The sequence below is a fragment of the Hyperolius riggenbachi genome, chromosome 5, assembly GCF_040937935.1.
Source record: "Hyperolius riggenbachi isolate aHypRig1 chromosome 5, aHypRig1.pri, whole genome shotgun sequence".
NCBI classification, from domain to species: domain Eukaryota; kingdom Metazoa; phylum Chordata; class Amphibia; order Anura; family Hyperoliidae; genus Hyperolius; species Hyperolius riggenbachi.
In genome coordinates, this window is record NC_090650.1 from 213,537,041 (window position 1) to 213,564,786 (window position 27,746).

The window sequence follows — 27,746 nt, forward strand, 5'->3', positions numbered from 1 at the left end:
TATGGCAGCGGGTGTGTGGGGAGCGAGGCCGTGGTGCTGAAGGACATCCCCACACGTTAAAACCTCGCTCCCCATCACCCATAACATGGGAACATCACTCAGGCTTTCGCCTGAATAATGCTACTTAACGATCAGCCATCGCACAAGTGAAACTGGTAATAGAATTTGCCGGTAATCCTCGTGCGATGACAAGGTAATAAGTAGATTGCATCTGCAAGCTACTTATCACCTTAAATAGCATCAGGCCCAATGTCTTCCAAAGTCTGCTACACCTGTGTGGCGAGTTGGTTACATTAAAAACTCCCATAGAGTTAACTGATGCTGCTGTTCAGATTTGGGCCTCCCTTACTGTATATATGCACATTTAGAACCTATAAGTGGGCATTCATGGCCTCTGAATGGCTGACTCCTACTGGCAGCCAATCAGAGGCTTTGTTTGGGCTTGATTCACAAAGCGGTGCTAACCTACTTAGCACGTCTAAAGTCTTTAGATGCACTAACCAGGGTGCTAAGTAGGTTAGCACCGGATTTCTCAATCAGATCGCGCGCTAACTTTGCAATCAAATTCCAATATACATTTTCCATTTTACTATTATTCATACTTTCTTCTTGTCAGGACACAGAGGCGAAGTAGATGTCCCTTTCCCTTAGCATTAGGAGAAGAATCCTCTGCAACGGGATCCTTTGTCCTCCCCCTGCAAGATACTCACCAATGCTGAAAGGAATGGGGTTGGAATGACTTAGAAGGGGTGACACAGGCTTGCTACCCTCCTTTTCCTAACCAACAAAAATGTGCTCCTACAAAACAGTTTAACTGACAATTTATGCTGAATGATGGCATCTTGGAGTCCTCGGGAATTCCCCAGAAGTCATAAATGTAAAATAAATAAATACAGTGATATAACTCATAAAAAGTGTCATGCAGATCCTCCCTCCATCATAATAAAGAAGGACACGGCACTCAGGAGCTGTGTAGCAACAAGCTGTATTGGAGTCACAAGATACAGGACATGTTTCGGGCGGAGCCCTTCCTAAGGTGCTGTAGGTCGTGTATCTTGTGACTCCAATACAGCTTGTTGCTGCACAGCTCATGAGTGCCGTGTCCTTCTTTATTATTGTGGTCCTGTACATGCAGAAGTGGTGTGTCTGCAGGATACTGACACCGGCTGGCCAGTGTAGAGCCGGTTTTTCCCAAGACGTGGGGTTGTCGTTGTTTTTTTCCTCCCTCCATCCCTGCCTCCCAGCCTCCAATATTCCAACCAGATCATTGTCCAAGCCAAGCATGTAGTCTTCTCTGCAAATCATACCACATTAATGAGGGCTATGAGACTTTTCTTCACCTCCATATCCAATAAAGTGTTGGGTTAATAGTAAAACGTAAAAAGTAGGGAATGGGGGTTTATGAGAGAATCTGGAAGCTCCTTTTTATTAAATAATTGGTGGAGGGCAGATGTTCCCCCTCTAAGAAATACATACATAGGTATATTACTACCACTTCCATATTATTGGAAACACAGGAAAAAGCAAACACCTAAAAATATCCAAAAATATTTTAATGAATACAGAACTCATGATTTAAGTGTAATTGATGAAGGTCCCATGATGTAAACCACAATGGTCTCTTCACTAAGTCTTGGATCTTCATAGATAAACTTCAGTGTAAAATTTAGCTAAAAGAGGGTCTAGCAGCATGAGAAGAACAATCATTTTGTTAAACTAGGTTTACCTAGTTTGTATTCCAAGGTCTTGCAGAACAAAGATGGTGGCCTGGACATCAACACTGAACTTATTATAGTCACGGGGACCAGGGATGGTCGTAGTCAGCCAACTTCGCTACGCGTAGTTTTACGCAATTACGCTGTGCCAAACTACGTCTTCAACTACGACTTCAAAATCAAATATTCGCTTCGTATGCATTTCGTAGACTACACATTAAAATACGCAATTAACGTAGTGCGAAGCATAGTGTATGCGGATGCATATGCCCGTATGCAGAAAATTTTACGCATTAATCCTTATTAAATGCTTATACCGGTAACTCTTGTATGCGTACATTCCCCTTTCCAATGCGTAAATTTGTAAGCATGCAACCGCACACGGAAAATTAGCAGCGAGTAACGCATTCGTAGTTCACTACGCAATACACACTACGCATTAGTGGGCATAAGCTACGCGTAGCGGTACTTCGCTACGCATAAATTCTTAAGCGTAGTTTTGAAACTTCACCTACGAACTACGATGCGTAGATGCGAACTACAATGCGTAAATTCACACTGGCGTAGTTTCTGCTCATCCCTGATGGGGACAAGCAAAGTCTCTGAGATAAGCTGCAACTTAACTTACAATGAGGTGATCTTTCAGAGGCTTTATTAACCATTTAAAGCCCTTCACATATAAAGTAATGTAAAACATAATGAATATTATACATACAGACATGCTCGCTCAGAAAGGATCACTGATGCTTCTTTCCAATTGCTGCACATACCATAATCCATATCTTCATTAAATTGAATGAAGGTTTAGTTACCACCTAAGTATTTTGCAACCAGGCTGCCCTTGAATCGAACTAGGCACTATTTAATCAACACTATTGCTAAGCAGCTCTTTGTTCACTCCCGCATGCTAAACAAACACACTTACATAACTCCTAATATATAACGGACATTCTCAATAGTATTAAGAAACACAATCACACTGTAAACCCATCCACTCTACGCTCTCCCCACACCTTCAAGCTCATTCCCTACAGTAGAGGCAGCTTTACACAATAACAACAACTATACTTAAGTTTCAGTTGGAGAGCAAAAACATTTTTTTTTTACAATGTGGTGTCAAGGTAAAGATATCTCGAGATGAAAAAATAAGAAATAAAAAAATTGCAGTAAATAAATTGTTTTTGTGATGTTTTCATCTGAAATGGCGTTTTTATCTATGTGATTTTCAATTTGAAGAGCCCATCACCAGTCATTTAGTTTTGTATTTTCTAATTATAAGGAATTTAGCAGTGGATCAGTATAACCATCTCACTGCTGAGTTCCGTTCAGGAAAAGGGGAGAAACTGAGTTTGATATAGAATTGCTGTTAAGCAGGAAGAAAGTTGACAATGGTAAGTTCCAAAATACTTATGAGAAAGCTAAGAAGTGCATTTGGGGATTCATCCATATTATAAGTAGATTGTTGATTTGGTTTAGGTGACATTACACATTAAAAGACTTTACAAAAATAGAATTAGACTTCCTAATTCAAGTTTATCACAAGCCACACTAAATGTAAGACTAATGTAAGACTAATTATTGAAATAAAACATGGACTGGCAACATTCAACTTCTCTCTAAACTTCAGATGATATATAAACTCACTGTACTTTGGCGCCCGCACACATCTGAGAATGCCAAGTCCACAGTCAATCACTTGTAAACAGTTTGTGTCTTGAACTCCATGCCTTAGAAAATGTATTCTTAAAAATACAGTTTTATACAGAGTTTTTCTTCAAATAAACTGGATAGAAAAGAAAACAAACTAATAATATGAGAGTATAGATAGAGAATTAAGTGGCAATCTAGGTGGTCTGAGAAACTCTTCAGTTTTGAAAACTAAACAAAATAGTTATTGTCTGAGAAGCTCTTTCTTTTACTATGAATTTGTGTAAGGAAATATTTAACTCTCAGTAACACAGTCTGCTGCTTAGACACTCCAGACCTAATCTGTGGCAAAATGAATACTGATTATTAAAAAATAGTTTAACCAGTTCACCCCCAAGTGGTTTTTACGGACCAGAGCAAATTTCACCTGCCAGTGCTCCTCCCCTTTATTCCCTAATAACTTTATTACTACTTATCACAACAAAATGATCTATACCTCGTTTTTTTCACCACCAATTAGGCTTTCAGGGGTAGTACATTGTGCTAAGAATTTTATTATTCTAAATGCGTTTTTATAGGAAAAATAAGAAAATAATGTAAAAAACTCATTATTTCTCAGTTTTCGGGCATTATAGCTTTAAAATTAAACGTTTAAAACACATTTTGTTTGCCCAGTTGCCCCAATTATTAAACCATTTAAATTATGTCCCTATCACAATGTATGGTGACAATATATTATTTTGAAATATAGGTGTTATTTTTCTGTTTTGTCCGGTCCGTAATTACAAGCCCCATATGTAGTAAAGTTATAGTAATATTCCCTCATGAATTATAAGTCCCTAAAACAACTATTTATGATTTTTTTTAAACTGATTTTTTTTTTTACATTTTTTTTTTGGGGGGGGGGGGGGCTTTGGAAGTGTAAGTTATTATTTTATTAATATTGTGTATACAGTGGGTTGCAAAAACATTCAGCCCCCTTGAAGTTTTCCACATTTTGTCACATTACTGCCACAAACATGCATTAATTTTATTGGAATTCCACGTGAAAGACCAATACAAAGTTGTTTGTACATGTGAGAAGTGGATCGAAAATCATACATCATTCCAAACATTTTTTTACAAATAAATAACTGCAGAGTGGGGTGTGCGTAATTATTCGCCCCCCTGAGTCAATACTTTGTAGAACCACCTTTTGCTGCAATTACAGCTGCCAGTCTTTTAGGGTATGTCTCTACCAGCTTTGCACATCTAGAGACTGAAATCCTTACCCATTTTTCTTTGCAAAACAGCTCCAGCTCAGTCAGATTAGATGGACAGCATTTGTGAACAGCAGTTTAGATTTAGATCTGGACTTTGACTGGGCCATTCTAACACATAGATATGTTTTGTTTTAAACCATTCCATTGTTGCCCTGGCTTTATGTTTAGGGTCATTGTCCTGCTGGAAGGTGAACCTCCGCCCCAGTCTCAAGTCTTTTGCAGTCTCCAAGAGGTTTTCTTCCAAGTCTGCCCTGTATTTGGCTCCATCCATCTTCCCATTAACTCTGACAAGCTTCCCTGTCCCTGCTGAAGAGATGCACCCCCGAACATGATGCTGCCACCACCATATTTGACAGTGGGGATGGTGTGTTCAGAGTGATGTGCAGTGTTAGTTTTCCACCACACATAGCGTTCTGCATTTTGGCCAAAAAGTTCCATTTGGGTCTCATCCGACCTTAGCAACCTTATTCCACATGGTTGCTGTGTGCCCCACATGGCTTGTGGCAAACTGCAAAAGGGACTTCTGATGCTTTCTGTTAACAATGCCTTTCTTCTTGCCACTCTTCCATACGGGCCAACTTTGTACAGTGCATGACTAATAGTTGTCCTATGGACAGAGTCTCCCACCTGAGCTGTAGATCTCTGCAGCTCGTCCAGAGTCACCATGGGCCTCTTGACTGCATTTCTGATCAGCGCTCTCCTTGTTCGGCCTGTGAGTTTAGGTAGATGGCCTTGTCTTGGTAGGTTTACAGTTGTGCCATACTCCTTCCATTTCTGAATGATCGCTTGAACAGTGCTCCGTGGGATGTTCAAGGCTTTGGAAATCTTTTTGTAGCCTAAGCCTGCTTTAAATTTCTCAATAACTTGATCCCTGACCTGTCTTATGCATTCTTTGGATTTCACGTTGCTGTTGCTCCCAATATTCTCTTAGACAACCTGAGGCCCCCTCACAGAGCAGCTGTATTTGTACTGACTTTAAATTACACACAGGTACACTTTATTTAGTCATTAGCACTCATCAGGCAATGTCTATAGGCAACTGACTGCACTCAGATCAAAGGGGGCCGAATAATTATGCACACACCACTTTGTAGTTATTTAGTTCTAAAAAATGTTTGGAATCATGTATGATTTTTGTTCCACTTCTCATGTGTACACCACTTTGTGTTGGTCTTTCATGTGGAATTCCAATAAAATTGATTCATGTTTGTGGCAGTAATATGACAGAATGTGGAAAACTTCAAGGGGGCCGAATACTTTTGCAACCCACTGTAAGTGTATGTGTATGTATGTGCCTGTATGTGTAATTTTACTTTTTGGCCACAAGATGGTCCTAGTGGACACATTCCTGTTTCATATGAAGTCTTCACTTTTTTTTTCACTTTGTTACACCGTGACGGCTTCCTGTTTTGTGAATGGAAGCGGCCGGTGATCGCGGTCACGTCCATTCATTCCAGGCATTGTGATTGGGTAGAGGACTGCTTGGTCCTCTTCCCCAATCAAGGAACACAGATACCCGATGGTAAACGGCAGCGGGAGCAGCATGCACACGCGCGGAGCGGCAGCGGGAGTGAGTGATTTATTAAAACGCCCTGTTGCTGTTAACAGGGTCAAACAGGACATTTTAATAAGTTAGGTGGCTGTTAACAGGTTAAAAGAAAAAAATATCTATATGGTGTTCAAAGTGGCCAAAAATGGAGACCTAAAAGTGCAAATGTAGGCAGTACATAAAATACACAGTTGTACAGCATATGCTGTAATATGTGCATGGAGTTATACAGCAATTTGTATGCAAGAGTATCAACATACAAAATGAGAGAGAAATTCTTATATGATCTATGATTATGAACTTGTATACAAAGACTAGTTTTTGCTGGGCACAACCTGAGACCAGGGGGTAGAGGGATGGGGGCTTACTGTAATGTGACTGCGTAACTCAAAGGCAGCGGGCCTGGATTTCCTCCCAAAACACAGTTCAGCAAAGTGACCCTAAAGGTAATTAGACAACATTCCTTAACCACTTGACGACAAGTGGATTTCTGTCTGATCTGTGCTGCGTGGGCTCTCCAGCCCGCAGCACAGATCAGGATTATGCCAGGGCGATCAGACTTACCCCCTTTTTTTCCCACTAGGGGGATGTCCTGCTGGGGGGGGGTCTGATCGCCGCCGGCTTGCTGCGCTTTGCGGGGGGGCTCTTCAAAGCCCCCCTCCGCAGCGCTCTCTGCGCTCCGTCCCTCTCCCTCCCTCTCCCTCCCCCTGTGAGCTGCGCAGGACGGATATCCATCTTGCGCATTGAAGGATAGGCTTCAGCCTATCATAGGCTGGCGATCCCCGGCCAATCTGCCTTACGGCGCTGCTGCGCAGCATGATGTAAACAGCGGGGATTTCTTCCCCGCGTGTTTACATTTTGCCGGCGAGCCGCGATCGGCTGTTCACGGAGACACCCTCCTTGAATGGACATGGAAAGGCTGCTCGAACGAGCGGCCGTTTCCATGGAAGCCCGCAAATGACCAGTTTACGCCAATCGGCGTTAGCTGGTCTTCAAGAGGTTAAAGTGGTTCCGAGATAAACTTTTACTCATTGCATAATTGTGTTCCTTTCATATAGTTTATAGGGCATTCCTCAAGCCAAATACTTTTTTTGTTTTGTTTTAATACTATAATTCCCTATAAACTAAACAAGCCTCGCCCACAGCTCCTTTTGTGCCTTGGCACTGTAGCAAGAGCTTATGGGAGCTCAGTCTGGGCAGGAGGAGGAGGAGGTAACTAGCCGTTGATTTCAGAGGCAGAGGGGAGGAGGAGAGGGGACTGAATTTACACACAGGCAAGCTGATAGCATCTCCAGCCCTCAGCCTGTGACAATGTGACAAACAGAACATGGCTGCCCTCATTGTATCACAGGAATAAATAATCATAAACTTTTGAAGCTGTTTGTGCAGCTAGATATACTGTGTAAACTATCTAAACTTTAGATAAGATATATAGACAAGTTACTAGTTATAGTTAGTTTTTCATCTCAGATCCACTTTAAACACATAAGACGGCAGTTCTTTCCGCATGATCTGGTGACACGGGAGATTAACATCATGGATGTGCAGATAATAAATCTGCAGAAACAGTGTGATGCTGTCATTTCAATGTGTACCAAAATCTCTGAGGAATGCCATGAAGATTATATAAGTTCCGTAGGCAAAAAGGGGTCAGACTCAGTACTAGCAAGACACACCCAATAAGGTGACCAGTGAAAAATATATATTTTCCTGTCTTTGTGTTTCTTTTGGTTAATTTATTAACCTCCCTGGCATTTAGTCTGTAATGGTGACAGGCAGGAAAAAGAAGATGAAATCGGTATGTGCGTCACCTCTACGGGCATACAGCCAATGAGGTTTACCGATATGTAGGCATCCCTAGTATATAATTACATCGTTACTCCCATCCTCTGATCCCCCTCCCCCAATCCCAAGGGCATACTTTGCCACACAGCTCTGGTCTTCTCCATGCAGAAAAGTCAGGCAACTTCGGGTCCTGATCATCTGCAGGAGAAGACCCAAGCTGTGCGGTGGGGTTCTGCAATCACTGGAGCAAAGCAAAATAATTAGAAGTGTTGGGGATCAGGGAGTGGGGATCACCTATACTACCCTATACTGGGGAACACCTAAACCTGGCTACCTATACTGGCCACACCTGTACCTTGCTTCCAATACTGGGGAACACCTAAACCTGGCCTCCTATACTGGCCACACCTGTACCTGGCTTCCTATACTGGCCACACCTGTACATAGCTTCCTATACTGGCCACACCTGTACCTAGTTTCCAATATAGAGCTGGCTTGAACCTCTGATTTTAGGTTTGTGAACCTCGAACGCAGGGCAGGCGAACTTTCAAAACTACAAACACTAATTCTGGCCACAAAAGTGATGGAAAAGATGTTTCAAGGGGTCTAACACCTAGAGGGGGGCATGGCGGAGTGGGGTACATGCCAAAAGAAAATTATGGATTTGACGCAGAGCAGGGTTTTAAGGGCAGAAATCACATTGCATTGCTAAATTGGAGGCATAAAGTGCTTTAAAACATCTTGCTTGTGTATACATCAATCAGGTAGTGTAATTAGTGTACTGCTTCACACTGACAGACCAAACTCACTGTGTAACGCACTGCAAACAGCTGTTTGTGTAGTGATGGCCGTGCTGGACTGGTGCGCACCATGGTGAGAGTGCAGGCGATGGTGGTTTTCAAGCCCATATGGTAGGGCTGAGGTAGCTCAATGACAGAACAACAGTGACTTTCCAGATGATCGAATTTGGTCTGTCCACAATGCATCAATGACCTTATTATCTTGGGTCAGATGTGCCCCCCACAACACACTCATATAGCCGATCATTGCATCACTGTGATACGCAAGCCCCTTCACCGCAACAATGTAACAATCACCAAGGGGAATTGACACATGTACATGCCTTTTGTTTTGTTGTTGCAGCTGCAGTGCAGCCAGAAAAATTAGGCAAGCATGTACATGTGGGGACCACCAGGAAAATTATTATAGTGGCCACTGCTAGCAGCGGCCTTAAAAATTCAGAAATCCACCTGAAGTCCTGGACCCTGTTGGTGGTGGCGTAAAAGGCAGTCAACCAGCCTGCGGGTAGAGATGTTGTGTGGGGAGCGACTTAGTCTTGGGGCAGGCAGTCACACGGCATACAGGCAGAGATGCTGTGTGTGGGGACCGACTTAGCCTTTGGGCAGGCCTGACCGTGCTTTGCAGACCAGGCATCCATGGTCAGATGGACCCGTGACCCAATACTGTGTGCCAGAGATGACACCACTTGCCTTTCAACATCATGGTACAGTTTGGGTATCACCTTTTTTGAGAAATAATTGTGGCCTGGTATCTTCCACTGTGGTGTGTGGCTTTGCTTTTGTGTGCTGATTTTCCTCAGGTGGTGATCCCATTGCAGTTTGTGTTTTGTCATCATGTGTCTTCGTAAGGAAGTTGTGCCTATGCGGGTCTTTGTCTTTCCATAGCTCAATTTTTGGTGGCAGAGAGTATAAATGGCATTGCTCTCATTGAGGCAAACGCACAAAAAAATGTCCACACCGCTGAACCCTGGGGTGATGGCACTTTGGTGGTGGCGGCTGACTGAGTGTTAAGTGGGGTGCCAGAATCAGAGCAGGAGGAGGAAGATATGTTACGCTTCTGTGTGGAAGCTGAGGAAGATGAGGTGTTCTGTGTTAAATAGTTAACAACGTCCTGACAATCTTGGGGGTTGATGGCACGTGCCTTCTGAACACTGTACTTTGGTCCAGGGCCGCACGAAATCCGCACAACAGCATGACCTCGAAAACACCTGCCGGGTAGCCTGCCTCTGCCTGTTTTGCCCATATTGGGGGGGGGGGGGATGAGGTGAAAGGTACGTGCACTGACTTCACTAATACAATGTGCAGTCACACAGGTGCAGTGAACAGGTATGCAGTGACTGGTATCAATAAAATGTGCAGCTGTCACACACACAGGTACCGTGAACAGGTGCAGCGACTGACTGGTATATAACAGTGCGTGCGCTCACGTAGGTAGGTGCACTGAACAGGTGGGTATGCAGTGATTGGTATTACAAATGTGCAGCTGTCACACACACAGGTACCGCGAACAGGTGCATTGACACTGCATGCACTCATGTAGGTAGGTAGATGCACTGAACAGGTGGGTATGCAGTGATTGGTATTACAAATGTGCAGCTGTCACACACACAGGTAGTCACTGAATGTGCTGGGCCTGGCAGTGGCACAGTAGGAATTACCAAGGGGGCAAGGTCCCACCAGCAGCTGCGACTGACTGACAGGGCTGTATATGCAACACAAGTGTCTGTGGGACACACACAAAAAACAAATAGATCACAAGAACAACATTAGCTTTCAAAAGAGCTGTTGAGGAAGAGGAGTGCTTTTTAGCAATAAGATCAGCAAGAAGGTGCAACCTAACAAGCCTAACACAAGAGCCTAACTAATCTTTCCCTATGTCAGCTGGTTCACTCCCTTCTCTACTTACTGCAGCCACACGAGTGAGTGAAAAGGCTGATGCTGCCTGGGTTTTATAAAAGGGGGGGGGGGCAAGAGGGAGTGTAGCCTGAATGGCTACCCTGTGTCTGATGACTGTGATGTAAAGGGTCGAAGTTGACCCTAATTATGTAGTATAGGGGGCGGGTCGAACTTGCATATAGTTTGTGGTTCATCGCGAACGCGAACCACCGAAATTCACGCAAATAAGTTCGTGGGCGAACCGTTCAGGCCATCTCTACATCCTATACTGGGGAACACCTAAACCTGGCTACCTATACTGGCCACCCCTGTACCTGGCTTCCTATACTGGGGAACACCTAAACCTGGCTTCCTATGTAAAAATGTGATGTATGATACGTAATAACTGTATTTTTTGCTTAATGTATTTTGTTCTTGCTTTGTTTGTTTGCTGTGATTGGACCCTGCATTGATTGTGTTACTGGAGTCAGGTGGGGGTATACTATTGTCCTGTTTTGTGCTATTAGACTGGCCTTGTCCTCCACTTGATGACATTTGAGGTCTGTTTGTTGATAAGCCTGATATACTGTCTGGTAGAGAGGGAGAGACAGTCAGTTAGGTGTGAGACAGCTAGGTGAAAGCTGTATACTACTCTTTGGATGTAACTTTGCTTATAAATGCTTCAGAATAAAGTGTTCATCATTGGATTCCATGTGTGCTCCCTGTTTATGGACAATCCTCATGTCATATCATGACAGCCACACCTGTACCTAGCTTTCTATACTGGCCACACTTGTACCTGGCTTCCTATACTGGCCACACCTGTACCTGGCTTCTTATACTGGGGAACAGGGTTACTCGAATGTACCAAAATTCGATTCGGGTACATTCGAATTCGGGCCCGCAGAAAATTCGGATTCGGATTCTATCACCGAATTCGGTTCGGATTAGAATTCGGTTCGGGTTGCGGTAAAAAATTCGGGAAAAATTCGTGTTCGCGAATTCGGATGTGTTTTTTTTTTTAAGGGAAATCACATGTAAATAGGTCTTCTTTTTTTTCTCTCCATCTTTTTCTTCACCATCTTCTTTTTCTGTTTTACCCTCTTTTTGTTTCTCGTCATCAATCATTCATTACTATCATCTTCATCATCTTTTTCTTCACTGGCATCTGGTTCTTTAAGTTCTTCTTCTTCTTCACCTGGTTCATCTTCAATTGTTTTTTCATCTTCTTCTTCACCTGGTTCTTCTTCGTCTTCTTATTCTCCTTCTTCATCATCATCTGGTTCTTCTTCACCTGGTTCTTCTCTTCTTCTTCTTCACCTGGTTTTTCTCTTCTTCTTCTTCACCTGGTTCTTCTTCATCTTCTTATTTTTCTTCCACATCATCTGGTTCTTCTTCACCTGGTTCTTTTCTTCTTCACCTGGTTCTTCTTCTTCACCTGGTTCTTCTTCTTCACCTGGTTCTACTTCTTGTTCATCATCTGGTTCTTCTTCTTCACCTGGGTCTTCTTCCTCTTCTACTACTTCTTCACCTGATTCTTCTTCTTCACATGGTTATTCTTCTTCTTCTTCACCGTCCACCACCAACATTCTTTGTTTTTTCCCTTACAGAACTCTACTGTTGTAAAATGTTATCTTCAACACCAGCATAGCTATTGTAGTGGCGTAATAGCTAGTGGCGCATGGCAGCAGGCAATGTGTGGACCCTGGCGGTGGGAACACAGACAGGCAGGAGGATAACTATAGCAGCAGCAGCAGGAGGAGGAGGAGGAGGAGGAGTAGTGACGTATAGCAGCAGGCAATGTCACAGGCCAATGGTACCTAGCGTTGGTACCATGGCTGAAAATAAACACCAAAGAGCAGGAGGAGGTTCCAGACAGCAGTCGTGCAGCCCACATTGTGCCTAATGCACAACTGGGACAGCACAGTTTTCAACCCAGACACCTCAGAATTTTTTTTTACAACAGTATAGCTATTGTAGTGGCGTAATAGTTAGTGGCGCATGGCAGCAGCGAATAATTATGTGGACCCTGGCGGTGGGAACACAGACAGGCAGGAGAATAAACTCAGCAGGAGAAGGAGTGGCAAATGGCAGCAGGCAATGTATTCTGTGGACCCTGGCGGTGGGAGCACAGACAGCAGGATAACTACAGCAGCAGGAAGAGGAGTGATGTGTGCCAGCAGCAGGCATGCATTGTGTGGTGAACAGCAGGAGGATGAAAATCAGCGCTTCGTCATATGTTGGCGCTGTATAAATACAATAAATAAATAAATACACAAATAAATAAATTCATAAATAAATCAGTTAATTCATAAATAAATCAGTAAATTCATAAATATATAAATACATTAGCAACAGCAGCAGGAAGAGGAGAGACGTGTGGCAGCAGCAGGCATGTCACGGGCCATGGTAGCTAGCGTTACTACCACAGCAAATGAAGAAACACCAGGCCAGATTATCAGGACCCCGGGAATGAAGGTTTATGTTGTCAAAGAATGATTCCCAGGCACCTCATGTCCTCCTCTCGCCGACAGTAGGTGCAAGGAACGTGCCTTTAATCCAGGCCTGGTTGATCTTCAAAAATGTCAGTCTGTGCACTCCCTCTGTGGACACACGAGAGCGCTTCTCGGTGACCACGCCACCGGCCGCACTGAACCACCTCTCGGACAGCACGCTGGAAGGGGGGCAAGACAGGACTTCCAGGGCGTACTGCGTAAGCTCACTCCAGATGTGCAACAGCTCCACCCAGTACTCCATGCAGTCCACGCTGCCGGTGTCAAGCCCACTGAAGGACCCCATGCACTCAGCCACCATCTGGGTCATGCGCTGGCTGTGGCTTTCAGAGGAGGTGGCTGCTGCACGCACCTCCTCTCTCGGCTGCTCTACCGTCATGTAGAGCGCCTGCGTCAATGACAGCAGGTCTCCTGGGCACCTGACACTGCTGCTGCTGGCACCGGCTGCTGTGCTGACTGGACAGGGACAGAGGGGGTGGAAGCCTGGGGGAAGGCTTCCTCCAGTAGCCGAACAAGGAACTGCTGCAACTCGCTTGTGCGCTGCTCACGTCCTCTAGCAGGCAGAAACTGAGCTCACTTCCCCCTCAGCCGTGGATCCAGGATCATGCTGATGCAGGCATCCTCCCTCGCTTGCATCTGCTTCACCCTGTGCGCAGGCATGGGGAACAGGGTGGTCCATGACACAGAGACATCAGGGTCAGCGTCCTCCTCTGGCTCCTGAGCCTCTTCCTCCTCTCTCCACCCTCGCACCACTGCTGCTGCGCTCCGCTGTTCCCCCTCAGCAGCGACGTCCAGAAGCTCCAACTCCTCCTCATCCTCCTCCAGGGATTCAAATTCCTGCACAGCAGTGGACTGCGCAGGCTGCTGCTGTTCCAGCTGCTTCCGGGCCTCCTCCCCCCAAATCCACCAAATCGCCAAGTGCCCTGTCCAGCAGACAAACAAAGGGCACCCACTGGCAGAGGGATGCCCACTCCTGGCTCACCAGGTTGGTTCCCTGCAGGAAGGGAGCCAACGCCAAGCAGACCTGCTGCATCTGCCCTCACTGTGCGTTGGTGAGGAGCTGGAGTTTGGTGGTGCCTTCGAGAGTGCCATCCACGATGTACCGGTTGACAGCCCTCCTCTGCTCAACCAGCCGCTCCAACATCGCCAGGGTGGAGTTCCAGCGAGTCGGCACATCGATGACAAGGTGGTGTGGTGGCAGGCCCTCGCGCTGCTGGATCTCTGCCAGCTTTGATGCAGCAGCAGCTGAGCGGCGGAAAGTGCGCACAATTTTCCACCCCGCTTCCAACAGCTCCTCTATCCCCTGGTAGGTGCGCAAGAACTTCTGCACCACCAGGTTCAGGACGTGGGCCAAGCAGGGGATGTGGGATAAGTGTCTCCTGCTGATGGCAGCCAGCAGGTTGGCGGCATTGTCGGACACCACTAATCCGACTCGGAGGCCTCTGGGGGTCAGTCACGTCTTCTCCTGCTCCCTCAGGTAGCGGAGAACGTTGGCTGCTGTCAGACTGTTCTTCCCCAGGCTCACCATCTCCAGCAGCGCTTGGCAGTGGTGGGCCATCACGCTGCTGTTGCGTTGTCGCTTGGCGGCAGGAGCTGCTGCTTCTCCCCTGACCCCACGTGGTCGCACCACATAGTGGGCAACTGGTGCCGCTGCTGCTGCTGATGTGCCCGAGGGTGGACCTGCTGCTTCCTCGCTCTGGCTTTCCACCAGGCTGACCCAGTGTGCCTTAAAGGACAGATAGCGCTCTGTCCCAAAACGGCTGCTCCATGAATCCATGGTTATGTGGATCACAGCGTGATCGAGTGCGCGGCCCACGTTCCCCATGGCAAACAGGTGCAGTGCTGGGATCGCCGTGCGGGAGAAGTTGTGGCGGCTGGGGACTTGCCACTCTGGGATCCCAAAATGCAGCAGCGCTCTCATGTCACTCCCCTCCTGCACGAAGGCATATGGCAGGAGCTGGGAGCACATGGCCCAGGCAAGCAACCCGTTCAGCACCCGGATGCGCCTGTGAGCGGGAGGCAACACCTTGGTCACACTGGGAAAGGACTCGCTGAGCAGGGTCTGGCGGCGTTTGCCTGCGCGGGAGGATGAGGAGGCCACTGTGGAGGGAGCTGATGAGGCCACTGTGGAGGGAGCTGATGAGGCAACTGAGGACTGGCTGCCCGAGGGGGGAGGAGTGAGTTGATGCTGCTGTGCTCCTGCTGCTGCTGTTTAGTCGGATGCTGCTGCTGCTGCCGCTGCTTAAATCTGTGCAGTGGCTCTCTGGCTCTGACCACTGCCTGCGCCACTTTGGATCAGCTTCTCATACTCACAAAAATCCTTTAAAATGCCTGGTCTCTAAGTGGGTTGACAGGCACGAGGTACTCAGCTTGAGGAGATCGCGACCTCTGCTGAGACTGACGTTGCAACTGTTGCAAATTGCACGAGTCGGGTCCTCTGTGCACTTAGTGAAGAACCGCCAGACTGGGGATTTCAACCTGCCATTTGAGCTTGAGGGCTGGGTTTTTTTTGGTGCCCTTGGAGGCTTGTGCCTTTTTTGGTTTGGTTGGAGGTTTGCTGCGGGTGGTGGTAAGGGCTGAAGCAGCAGGCTGTGGCTCCTGCCTTCCATGACCTGTGCTTGCCGCCTTGCTGCTGCCATGCCTCTGTGCCAGAGACACCTCCTCCTCCTCCAATGACGAGCTGCCTTCAAGCAAGTGTGCTGGTGGTACTGGTGGTGGCACATAGGAAGGATCCAGCACATAATCATCATCCCCAAACATGTCCTCTGAGCCCACCTCAACCGCATCCAGTGGCCCAAAATCCCCTGCATCATGCCCCTCCTCATCAGCGCCAACAATAAACTGCTCCACCTCCAACTCCTCCTCCTTGCATGATGATGTCCCGATTATCTCCTGCTCAAAATTCTCCAGAACATCCCTGTACATGGCTGCAGTCACTGGGGTGAAGACTGAGCTCAGTGAGGGCAGGCTGGTCGGTGGGGTCACCGTGACCATGACCTCAAGTGGTGGTGGAGGCCTGCTGCGGACCGGAGTGCTGGTGGTGGTGGCACTGGTCTCGCTGGTGCTGGAGGCCTGGCTGGAAACGGTGGCTTCCTGCACCACCATCATTTCCACCACAGTCTGTGCTTGACTCTCCAGAATGGGCCGGGGACAATGACCCGTCTCAAAGATGGGCGCAACACGCTGCTGTTGCGCCTCTGCTCCCTCCTCCACAACTCTGCGGTCAGTGGCTGGCGGCGGACCAGTCACAGACCTGCTGCTGCTGGCAGTGGCTGCTGCAATGGCACTGCCTCTCCTGGTGGTGCTTCATCCTCTACCTCTGCCAGTCATTTTGCACTTATATACGAATACAGTAAAAAAACAAACAAATGTGTAGAAAACGGTGGGAAAGGGTGTAAACTTTAATGAAGTCTGGTGGTGGTGGTGACTGACTGGTGGTAAGTATGAACAAAAAATGAATTTTTTTTAAGTAATAGTAGAAGTAGTAGCAGTAGTAGTACTAGTACTACTAACAGTGAGTCTCTACAGTACTATCTCGTGTGACAGTGAGTGACAATTACGGTCGGTCACACGCGGTCAGATGCAATCAATAGGGTGTGCCGGCAAATGACAGTCAAAGCAAGTGACAACAAGGGATGCTTGCCTGCGAATGTAACAATTTACTACAGAAAGGTAATAAATCACAGAGTAACAAATGGAAAAAATTAAATGAAGGGGTGGGTTGTGGTAGTCATGGAAGACTACCACCTACCTAGTAGTAGTACGGTTGTACACGCAGGTAGTAACTATGAAACGCCTGCTGTACTAAACAGTAAACAATATAACTAACTGCCAGACAGTGGGTGACCAATTACAGTCGGTCGGTCACACACGGTCAGATGCAATCAATAGGGTGCACCGGCAAATGACAGTCACACAGCAGGTGACAACAAGGGATGCTGGCCTGCGAATGTAACAATTTACTACAGAAAGGTAATAAATCACAGAGTAACAAATGGAAAAAATTAAATGAAGGGGTGGGTGGTGGTAGTAGTCGTGGAAGACTACCACCTACCTAGTAGTAGTATGGTTGTACACGCAGGTAGTAACTATGAAACGCCTGCTGTACTAAACAGTAAACAATATAACTAACTGCCAGACAGTGGGTGACCAATTACAGTCGGTCGGTCACACACGATCAGATGCAATCAATAGGGTGCGCCGGCAAATGACAGTCACAGCAGGTGACAACAAGGGATGCTGGCCTGCGAATGTAACAATTTACTACAGAAAGGTAATAAATCACACAGTAACAAATGAAAAAGATTAAATGAAGGGGTGGGTGGTAGTAGTAGTGGAAGACTACCACCTACCTAGTAGTAGTACGGTTGTACGCGCAGGTAGTAACTATTAAACGCCTGCTGTACTAAACAGTAAACAATATAACTAACTGCCAGACAGTGGGTGACAAATTACAGTCGGTCGGTCACACACGGTCAGACGCAATCAACAGGGTGCGCCAGCAAATGACAGTCACACAGCAGGTGACAACAAGGGATGCTGGCCTGTACACAGTCAATCAGTTACTAACTAGTATTAACTAACAGTACTGAAGCTATAAACTAACAGCCTACAGCAAACAGCAGCAGTACAATTTAACTAAACTACTATAGTACACAACAACTAGAATCCCTAACCTACCTAAGCTAGTAGTAGGCTAAGGCTGCCCTAGGCTAGCAGGCCTAGCCTGCACACAGACTAACACTAGCCTAGCACAGTATACAGTACACACTAGCTGACTACAAACAATCAAATTACTATCTATCTATATAACAGTACAATGAATGTGTTTAGGAGGTGTTTAGGAAGCAAAACGCTAGGTTTAGCACAGAATACACTTGATCAGACACGCAGCACAGCACTGGAGATGCTCTCAGTGCCAGCTCAGTCACACAAGTGCGTAGCTCCGCAAAATGGCCGCCGCCTTATATAGAGGAGGGGAGGGCCAGGCTCCCCTCCTCTGATTGGTTGCTACCGTTGCCAGGGACTCGGCTGGAGGAATTCTGATTGGCCCGCGTTACTCCCGAATCCCGAAGCCGAACCCAACGCGTCATCCGGCCGAATTCAAATGCGCACATTCGCCCGCCTTCGGCTTCGGGTCCGGCGCATTCGGCTTCGGCTTCGGCTTCGGGAACGCTGAAATTTACCTGAATAATTCAGGTAAATTCGCATTCGGGAGTCATGGAGAGCAAGCTTGCTGGGGAATACCTAAACCTTATAATTGAGTCGGCTTATACTCACCATTGGTGTGCTGATCCCTTGTCTTGTACCTTTGTGGCATAAATTGATATTCAACTAGCAGCTATAAGTAAAGATGTAGCGAACATGAAATTTGCAGTTTGCAAACTTACATTTTCCGCAAAAGTTGGCAAACAGGCGAATTTAGCGAATTGCCATAGACTTCAATGGGCAGGCGAATTTTAAAACCTATGCGGACTATTTCTGGCCACAAAAATGATGGAAAAGTTGCTTCAAGGGGCCTAACAGTTGGACTGTGGCACGCCGGAGGGGGATCCATGGCAAAAGTCCCACCAAAAATTACGTAGTTGATGCAAAGTCGTGCTTTAATCTCCAAAGGGCAGAAATCACAGTACATTCCTAAATTTGTGCAATTAAGTGCTTTAAAACATCCGACTTCAAAGAGAGTTACAAAAAATAGGGGCCTCTCAATAATAATAAAATATAATTGATATTTTATTATTATCAATTATATATATTATTTTATTTTATCAGTTGAAAAGGGGTCCTGAGCCATCTGTCTAAAAAAGGCTCCTTCATAGACTTCAGTGTTATTTTCTGATAGTGGGATAGTTTTCTGTGGACTGATGAAACAAAATTAGAACTGTTTGGGCCCATGGATCAACGCTATGTTTGGAAGAGGAAGAACAAGGCCTATGAAGAAAAGAACACCTTGCCTACTGTTAAGCATGACGGGGGTTTCAATCATGCTTTGGGGCTGTTTTGCTTCTGCAGGTACAGGGAAGCTTCAGTGTGTGCAAGGTACCATGAATTCTCTTTAGTACCAGGAGATATTTGATGAAAATGTGATGCAGACCGTCACAAACCTGAGGCTTGGGAGACGTTGGACCTTTCAACAGGACAATGATCCCAAGCTTACTTCCAAGTCCACTAGAGCATGGTTGCAGATTAAAGGCTGGAACATATTGGAGTGGCCATCGCAGTCACCAGACTTAAATCCGATTGAGAACCTCTGGTGGGACTTAAAGAAACCAGTTGCAGCGCGCAAGAATATGACTGAACTGGAGGCTATTGCCCATGAAGAATGGGCTAAGATACCCGTAGATCGATGCAAGACACTTGTGTCAAGCTATGCTTCCTGTTTAAAAGCTGTTATAACTGGAAAAGGATGTTGTATTAAGTACTAAGAATGAATGTCACTTGGGGGTTGAATAAAACTGATAATGATGTGAGCACAGAAAAGACATTTGTGGTTATTTCACTATAAATGTTATGTTATATTTGTATGACTTACAAGTGCCTCTTTGATTTAATTGTAAACAAGATGACTGAAATGATCAAAATCAATGTCAAACTGACCAAAACACTCATTTTCAGTGGGGGTTAAATAATTTTGAACACAACTGTAGATATATATGCGTGTATATGTCACTAAATGGATTTTAGACCAAAGGGAAAAAGTACGACGGGGAGGGCTGAAAAGATATAGAAGAGTGCGATCATAGATAAAAAGAAGGGTACTCACCAGCAGCTATTTAGCAGCACGTATAGCGCCTCTGTAAGGCGGTGAGGATGCTAAGTGCCTTAAAAGACGTGGCCAGCAGAAGAACTCCCAATCACGGGAGGTCACGGGGGAAGGGTGGGCGGGGCCGGGTAGTATGGAGGGAAAGGTCAGCAGCCAGAAATGGTACAAGATCGGACAGCATGGAGAGAGCTAACCCATAGAACCGCCAAGAGTCGGACACTACTGAATGGATAACATCATCATCATCATCATAGCTGTGTGGCATCACACTTGCACTTGTTTGTGTTTTAACCTAGCTGACACAAGGTTGTTTCTGGCATGCTAACAGGGAAGTCTGTATGCATAGCTAGAAACAAACATTTGTACCTATATTTTTGTGTCTTATACCCCTGCAACCAGTATAAATAATCCTGCTCTGAATAAAGTCCAAGTAAGTCATTTTACTCAATAATGTTAGATCGCTGTGCTTTCCTGGGAGATTAAGTCCCATTGCTTTCATTAAACAAGAGTTTATCACATTTTGTGAAAGTTTTTTTCTTTTTATTTCATTGAAACTTTAAATGACGTCAGTATTGTTAAAAACAAACGTAGAACTCTGTCAACACAGAACATTGCTGTGGGTAGTAGCTTGCAAGTTAATTGTTTCTTTAAACAGTTGGCCTGCAGCTGCTAAAAACATGTTTTTTTAAGGACTTTAAGTGCATTATGTTTTACCTGTTTTTTTCCTTTTATACTTTGTGTAGCAAAACATGGAGATTGTTTTTGAATCGTGTCTAAGCTTGGTTTAGGAGTATCTTCTATCATCAGACCCGAGGGCTCTAGTTTATCCCTCTGACCCTGCCTATAGAAGCCTTGTGACCTGTGACTCTTCTCAATTGTGGTTTAATGAATCCAGTTAAAATTAAAAAAGATGTATTTTATTTACCTTAACACCTTCTCTTTCATCATATTCTGTGTTGACCTTTCAGCATTGGATTTCAGCTACTAATAGTTAATAGCAATGCAGATTGCTTTTTTCTAATAAATAATGAAGGAACTTCTGGGGGGTATGAGATTGAAGGAAGCCGGTTTGAACTGTAATGTGTAGACAAGGAAGGCTGACAGAACTAGCTTTGTTCATTTCTGCATTTTAACTAATATTCTCTATAAATGTCATACAGTATATTGAGCTGGAATATCGGTGTTTAGATTCTTACAAAACTACAGAGAATTTTTGATTAACGGTCTTTAAAACAAATGCAAGAAACATATGTAAAATCATAATGTACTGGCCTCTTGCACACTACATGCGCTTCTGGTTTTTTATACAATCTGATTTTTTATTCCGATTTAAAAAAGTACTGCATGCTGCTACATTTTTTTAATTGGAAAAAAAAATCTTGTACCCAGAGATCGAATAAAACATTGGAATCGCATGTAGTGTGCAAGAGGCCTCAACTAGCTTTTAACTCCTCAGTTTTAGTGTAAGAGTTACACAAAGGCTATCATTCATAAAGCTTAAAACAGCTGACTTTACCGACCACTTAGCAAAGTCAGCATTCATAAAGGCTCTTTCCGCATGAAAAAATGACACTACCGAGCAGAGTGATAAATCACCGCCTTGTGCTGTGATTATCGGAACAAATGTAGCAAAATGTTAATTCATGAAGAACACTGCAAGCGGTGTGAGGTCGGGAAGTACCGCTGCCTCTGATAACAATGTAAGTGAATGGAGACACACAGACCTCTCAGGCAGCTGCAGCAGAGCGGAACACGGAGAAATGTATCAACTCGGCAGCTTCCGTGTCTCCGCAAGCCTACCGCCTGCCTACCGCCAGCCTAGTTCGGGGAATCTCCGCACTGCTACCGCACACGGATACTTTTTTATGAATGCCCACACAGAAGTCTAAAACACCGCCAGCGGTGTTTTCCCGCATTGATTCCCCTTACCGACAGCTCCTTTATGAATGATAGCCAAAGTATTGTTGAGCCAGTAAAAAAGAAAAAAAATAATGATAGTATAAGCAGCTGTGCAGACAGAGGAGACCAGCGGCAAGTGATCGGCACTTGGAGTGGGGAGGAAAGTGAGCTGTTCCTATGATTTTCTGCTGCGTTTACTCTGCCAAGAGGAGTGAGCACGAAGGGGGGCCCCGGGTACACCATAATTCAGGAGTGCCATAGCTGCAACAAGCAGCTATGGCACTCCTCTTAAGTTAATGTTTGTCAGTAATTGAGAAAGACTAGGCTGCTTTCAACTAGACACAATGTGGAGTTTAACCAAGGCCATAATATGTTGTAATAGTTTATGTATGGCATGTTTCCATTTTGGGGGTTTAAAGCCCAGAAGAAAAACTTTAGGATCTTTAAAAAAAAGTTGTCCCAAAGATGTGGGATAGAAATTTAGCAGTTTCCTGCCAAACCTGAGAGACTATAGGGCACTTCAACCAGGTGTGGATCATGTCGCCTGGAGCCAAGCAGCCCCTGAAACAATTATTTGATATATAAGGGATACCTCCATGGCCCTGAGCTGACCACCAGGTAAAAGCAAGGGAGTCCAAACCAGCTGGAAAATCAGTGTTTGATAACAGCTCAGTCAGGAGAGGACTGGAGGCCATATTTAAATTAAAAGTTACTTTAAAGAGAATATGAAAATTATCTCCTAGGAGATAACTCAGGAGAAAATGTTAATAGCATATGGGCCTCTGTATTTATTCAGAACAGAAACTCACAACCTTTCAGGTTTCTTATCCAACTTTGCTTACAAATTTTAGCAGTTTATCCATATTTTCACTGGTCACTGAAGATCATGTGAAGTAAATAAATTGTCTATGATGAAAACATGGCTACCCTTACATGAAACCTAGTATACAAAATAACATTAAGAGTCGATCATCGATTATCGTTTATCGATCAAGCATTAAGAAGATCCTCATAAGGCCCACCGATATATAGATAGCCCTGTTGTGGTACCCCAGACATAACATCAAAGATACAAAAACTTAAATATACAGTTTGCAGACATCAGTGAGTAATTGATATACATGTACATAGTAATAGCTATGCAATTAGCACAGTAGAAAATCTTGACAGAAGTTCCCAAATTCTAATTTTGGACAATAAAAGGTTAAATTAAAAAAATGACGTGGGGTCCCCCCTCCTGATTCTTTTTAACCCCCTGCCACCCATGCAGGCTGGAATAGCCAGAATGAGTAACCCCGACTGTGTGGGGCTCTTCACCCTTAGCTATATGGTATGGAGGCTCTCTCCACGAGAGCCCTTGACCAATCCATGGACTATGGGCTCTTCCCCACTTTTGGCACCAAGGAGGTGGTTTAGGGTTAGGCAACACCCTGGAGGGGTTCATGGTGGCATGTAGGAGTCCCCTTTAAGAAGGGGACCCCCAGATGCTCTCCCCAGGTGAAATGAGTATAAGGGTACTGCGTATCCCTTACCCATTTCCACAAGGAGTTAAAAGTAAATAAAAACACAATCACAAAAAAGTACCACCTACTATGCAATGCCACAATATAGTTATCCATAAGCCATTTTCTTTTTCGCAAGCTTTTGTGTGCCAAACATTCCTCTTGCTGCTAATTGGGCACCTCTGGGTGCCTAAATTTACCTACATAGTCGCTTGTCGTGGCGTGGTGGAAGAGGAGGGAGTGCATATTACAGAGGGAGAGATTAGGGTTAGGCACCCCCAGGGGGAGTTTTAAGGTTAGGCACCATGGGGGGGTTAAGGGTTATAGGCACCACCCGGGGGTTAGTGTTAGGCACTACTAGCGAGGAGTTCTTAAGGTTAGGCACCACCAGGAGAGGGTTCTGTGTGAGAGTAGAGTTAGGTTAAGCAATAGTAAAATATCGGTAAATATCAGCAGCATTCTACTACCAGCAAACACTGCACCTTTTTTTTCCAAGCCCTTATTTTTCCATGAATGCATCATAGTTGCCTTTGGAATATCAGCAGTGAAGGGTAGGCATGCAAAAGATCCAACTAGACAACAGGGACACGTACCCTTTCAGTGCATATGACAAACAAGTATGTTCATGCAAAAAGTGCATTCATACATACACTGAAACATACACACACTTTTGGTGCTACTATTTAAAACAATCAGGGCTTGCACTTACATGGGGCAAACTGAGTAATTGCCCAGAATCCCAGAGTCAGCTGATGATAATTCCCAGGTTGCCCCCCCCCCCCCCCCAACAATGATTAGCAGTCTCACAGGGTTATGGCAGAGTACTAGGAGTGGAGAAAACTTACCTGTTTCCTTCCTGTGTCCTTTCATCTTCATATACATGGGTGACTGGTTTCCGTGACCCGGCAGCATTTTACATGGGTACCACCAAGTCACAGAGAAGAGAAACCTGTGTGGATAAAAAAGGATGAACACATACTGAAAGAGGAGTACTCTGGCTGTACAGGTGAGTTCACTCCACTGTGCATACTCTGCAAGGGCCCCAGGGTGCCACTATACCCTTTGGTGGAGACCTAGAGGGTCAGTGAGCCAGCTATGGGGCCAAGGGATGGTTGGGACTCATCCCAATACTATCTGCGGGCTGTAGGGGGAACAAAGGGACCACCAAATGCTGCAAATCTTTGCGGAGGAGGGGGAGTTTGCTTTGGCACCTAATGCTGCATTAGTGTTGGTGGCCCTTTTTTTTTTTTTTTTTTTGCCCAGGCCCTATTTTGGCTACAACTGGCCCTTAAAAAAGCAATATTGCATGTCATAGTATTTTGGGACAGGACGTTTAGATTCCTTTTAGTCCACTACATAAAATCCTAATGGGTTAAGATCAGTCTAGGTACAGAGTGGTAACTTCAGCTGTAACTGTACATAAATACAGCAGTACTGATAAAAAATAGTTAAGTATCCAACATTTTAATGTTCTTTATATTTTTATTTCTCCTGATTCAAATGTGTCTTTTTTTCTTAACTTATTCCGCTACAGTCAGTGTTATATCAAGTTCAAGGTAAACATCTCACCGAGCACCACCAAACAGTATAGTCCCCTGAGTAAGATGCAGAATCATCCGTCTGCACAGTTTGGGGACACCTTGCTGTCTGACTACATCCTCTTCACAGTGATATAATCCTGTATGTTTAGTGAACTGAGCTGGAATATTTTTATTCTGTTTTCTTTCTCAAACTACACAGAAAAAGAAAACTGGAAACCATTTATAAAATGGCAGACAGATTGTTCTCAAGAAAGAGGGCTGTTACTGCAGAGAAATAACGACACTATTCTACTTCCCTACATTTAAAGTTATACTTAAGCCAAGCAGTTTTACTTAATTGGGGCTTCTTGCAGCCCCCAGCAGCACCCTGTACCTGCGCTGTCCTTTCCATAACCCCCTGAAAGCTGTCCGTTTCTGGCCAGTCAAAGCTTACTGTGCGTGCATGGCCCCAAGCCGCATGTATCCTGATCGCATGTGCAATAGCCATTTCCCATAATGCACATGCACAGAATGCTGTCGTGCAAGGGACGCAACAAATGGGCACACGGCCAGTGAGCTTTCAGGGTCGCTGCTGCCGAACGCTGTTAAAACAGCACAGGAGATTTGAGCGCAGCCGGCACCACCATAGGCCGTAATAGAAATTACGGCTATAGCTGCGCTTAGTGAGTGATTTGGGCGCCATCAAAAAACGGAGCTCAAATTACTTTTAATATTCAAACTGGGAACCCAGCGCTGCAAGGCATGAGCGCTAACCACTACGCTACCATGCTGCCCATTACTTTGTGACCATCACTTTTATATTACTGCAATTTTACACTTTTAAGCCGTTTGCCTCATTTAGGAAGTGACTAACAGATCACTGCTGTATAAGGAATTGCCACCTACAACATACTTTTTTTATTACCCACAATTTCCTTTGGAGATCAGCAATGATAAAAACTAGGGAATGGCCGAGAGCAGTTCCACAAAAAGTGTTCAAAGAGAAAGGGTAGTTATCTGTAGTGACGCCACTAGCCACTGCACTGGATGTGGTGCTTCATCCCACCAACATTTCCTGCACAGCAGAAGTTCCAGATGTAATGGAGAGGTGACGGGAAGATGGAATGCAGCATGCAACACAGCGGTAACTGGCACTGTACAATTTCCTTCTCACCCTTAACCATTTATGCCGTGCAGACGTGAGCTTCACGTCCACAGCAGCAGCTGCTAGAGTCGCAGGGACGCGGTACTCATGTCCCTGCAGCTTGGGGGGACTGTGTGGGGGATCCTGCTGGCCAATGCTCATGATCGCAATGTTTCCAAGTGCAGGGGGTTTGGCTGCAGGGGACAAAAGTCTCTTATGCCAATCTGAGCATGTCAGCCAAGAATAAACACTGTTTTGTTCATTCTTACATAGAGCCGCCGTGCTATCTCCCACCGTGATTTCCGCCAGTTTTTGCTGCCCGATCATTAAGCTTATGAATGGGAATAATGTTCCAATTCATAATCTCCCCACCGGAACTGTGATCGCAGGCTTCCAATAGAAGCCTTACGTCACTTCCCTAGTTACAATGTAGCAATACATTGTACCCTATGTAGCGTAATTGTACGCTACATAGAATTTTGCTCAGCGGGGACATCTTGTGGCCAAATAGTGAAATACACCTACTGACTTTAGGGGAAAAAAATATCTATGTCAAAAGGGCATATAATTATTAAATAATGGGCTAAAAATTAGTGTTGGATATGAAAACTGGAAAAATGCACCTTTATTTCCAAATAAAATATTGTCACCATACATTATACTAGGGATATCATTTTAACATTGCAATAACCGGGACAAATAGCCCAAAACATTTGTGGATTTTAATTATGGCAGCATGAACTATTTTAAAACTATAATGGCTGAAAACTGAAAAATAATGAATTTTTTCAATTTTTTTCTTATTATTCCCATTATAATGCATTTAGAATAAAATAATTCTTAGCATAGTGTACCACCCAAAGAAAGCCGGATTGGTGTCAGAAAACACAAGGTATATATAATTTTGTTGTGATGAGTAGTGATAAAGTTACTGGGGAATGAATGGGAGGAGCGCTGAAATGTAAAAATTCCTCTCGTCCATAAGATGAAAAATACCCGCAGGCTGAAATGGTTAAAGGGATACTTATACCACATAAAAAAGAGTTTCACTTACCAAGGGCTTTGTACCAGCCCCCTGCATCCATACTGTGCCCACTATGTTCCAGCACTGCCCTCACTCTCTTCCACAATAATAATAATTCCCATATATGTATAGAGCTTTTCTCCTGTCAGCCTCAAAGCACTTGCGATACAGCCACTAGAGTACACGCAGTAGGCAGTTGCAGTGTTAGGGAGTGCTGCCCAAGAACTCCTACTGAATAGGAGCAGGCTTGCTGAATATGAAGAGCCAAGATTTGAACCCAGGTCGCCTATGTCAGAGGCAGAGCCCTTACCCATAACACTATCCAGATACTACTGCAGGGAGCTATTGCAGAATTGCCTGCAGGCACAGGATGCTATTGCGGATGGGAACATGAACGGGACAGGAACAGGGCTGCGCAGGTGCAGTGGCCCACAATGACTCACAATCGGAAAAAATGAAACTAAGCCGTGACGGGGGAACGGAGGATCATTGAGGAGTAGCGCGGGCACAGGAAGGCTGCAGGGGGCTGGTAGAAGCCCCAGGTAAGTGAAACTTTTTTTTTTAGGTGGCTGAAAGCGGAATACAACCCTGCATTTCAACTTTGCTCTAAAACATTATTGACAGTATATTATATGCAACCAGCATTTTTTTTTTACTAGACCAGCATTGGAAGGGTTACACAGGGCTTTAAAGTTCCTGGAGATTTCTGCAGACGCACCCGAAGCTGAAATAGATACATTTTGTTTAC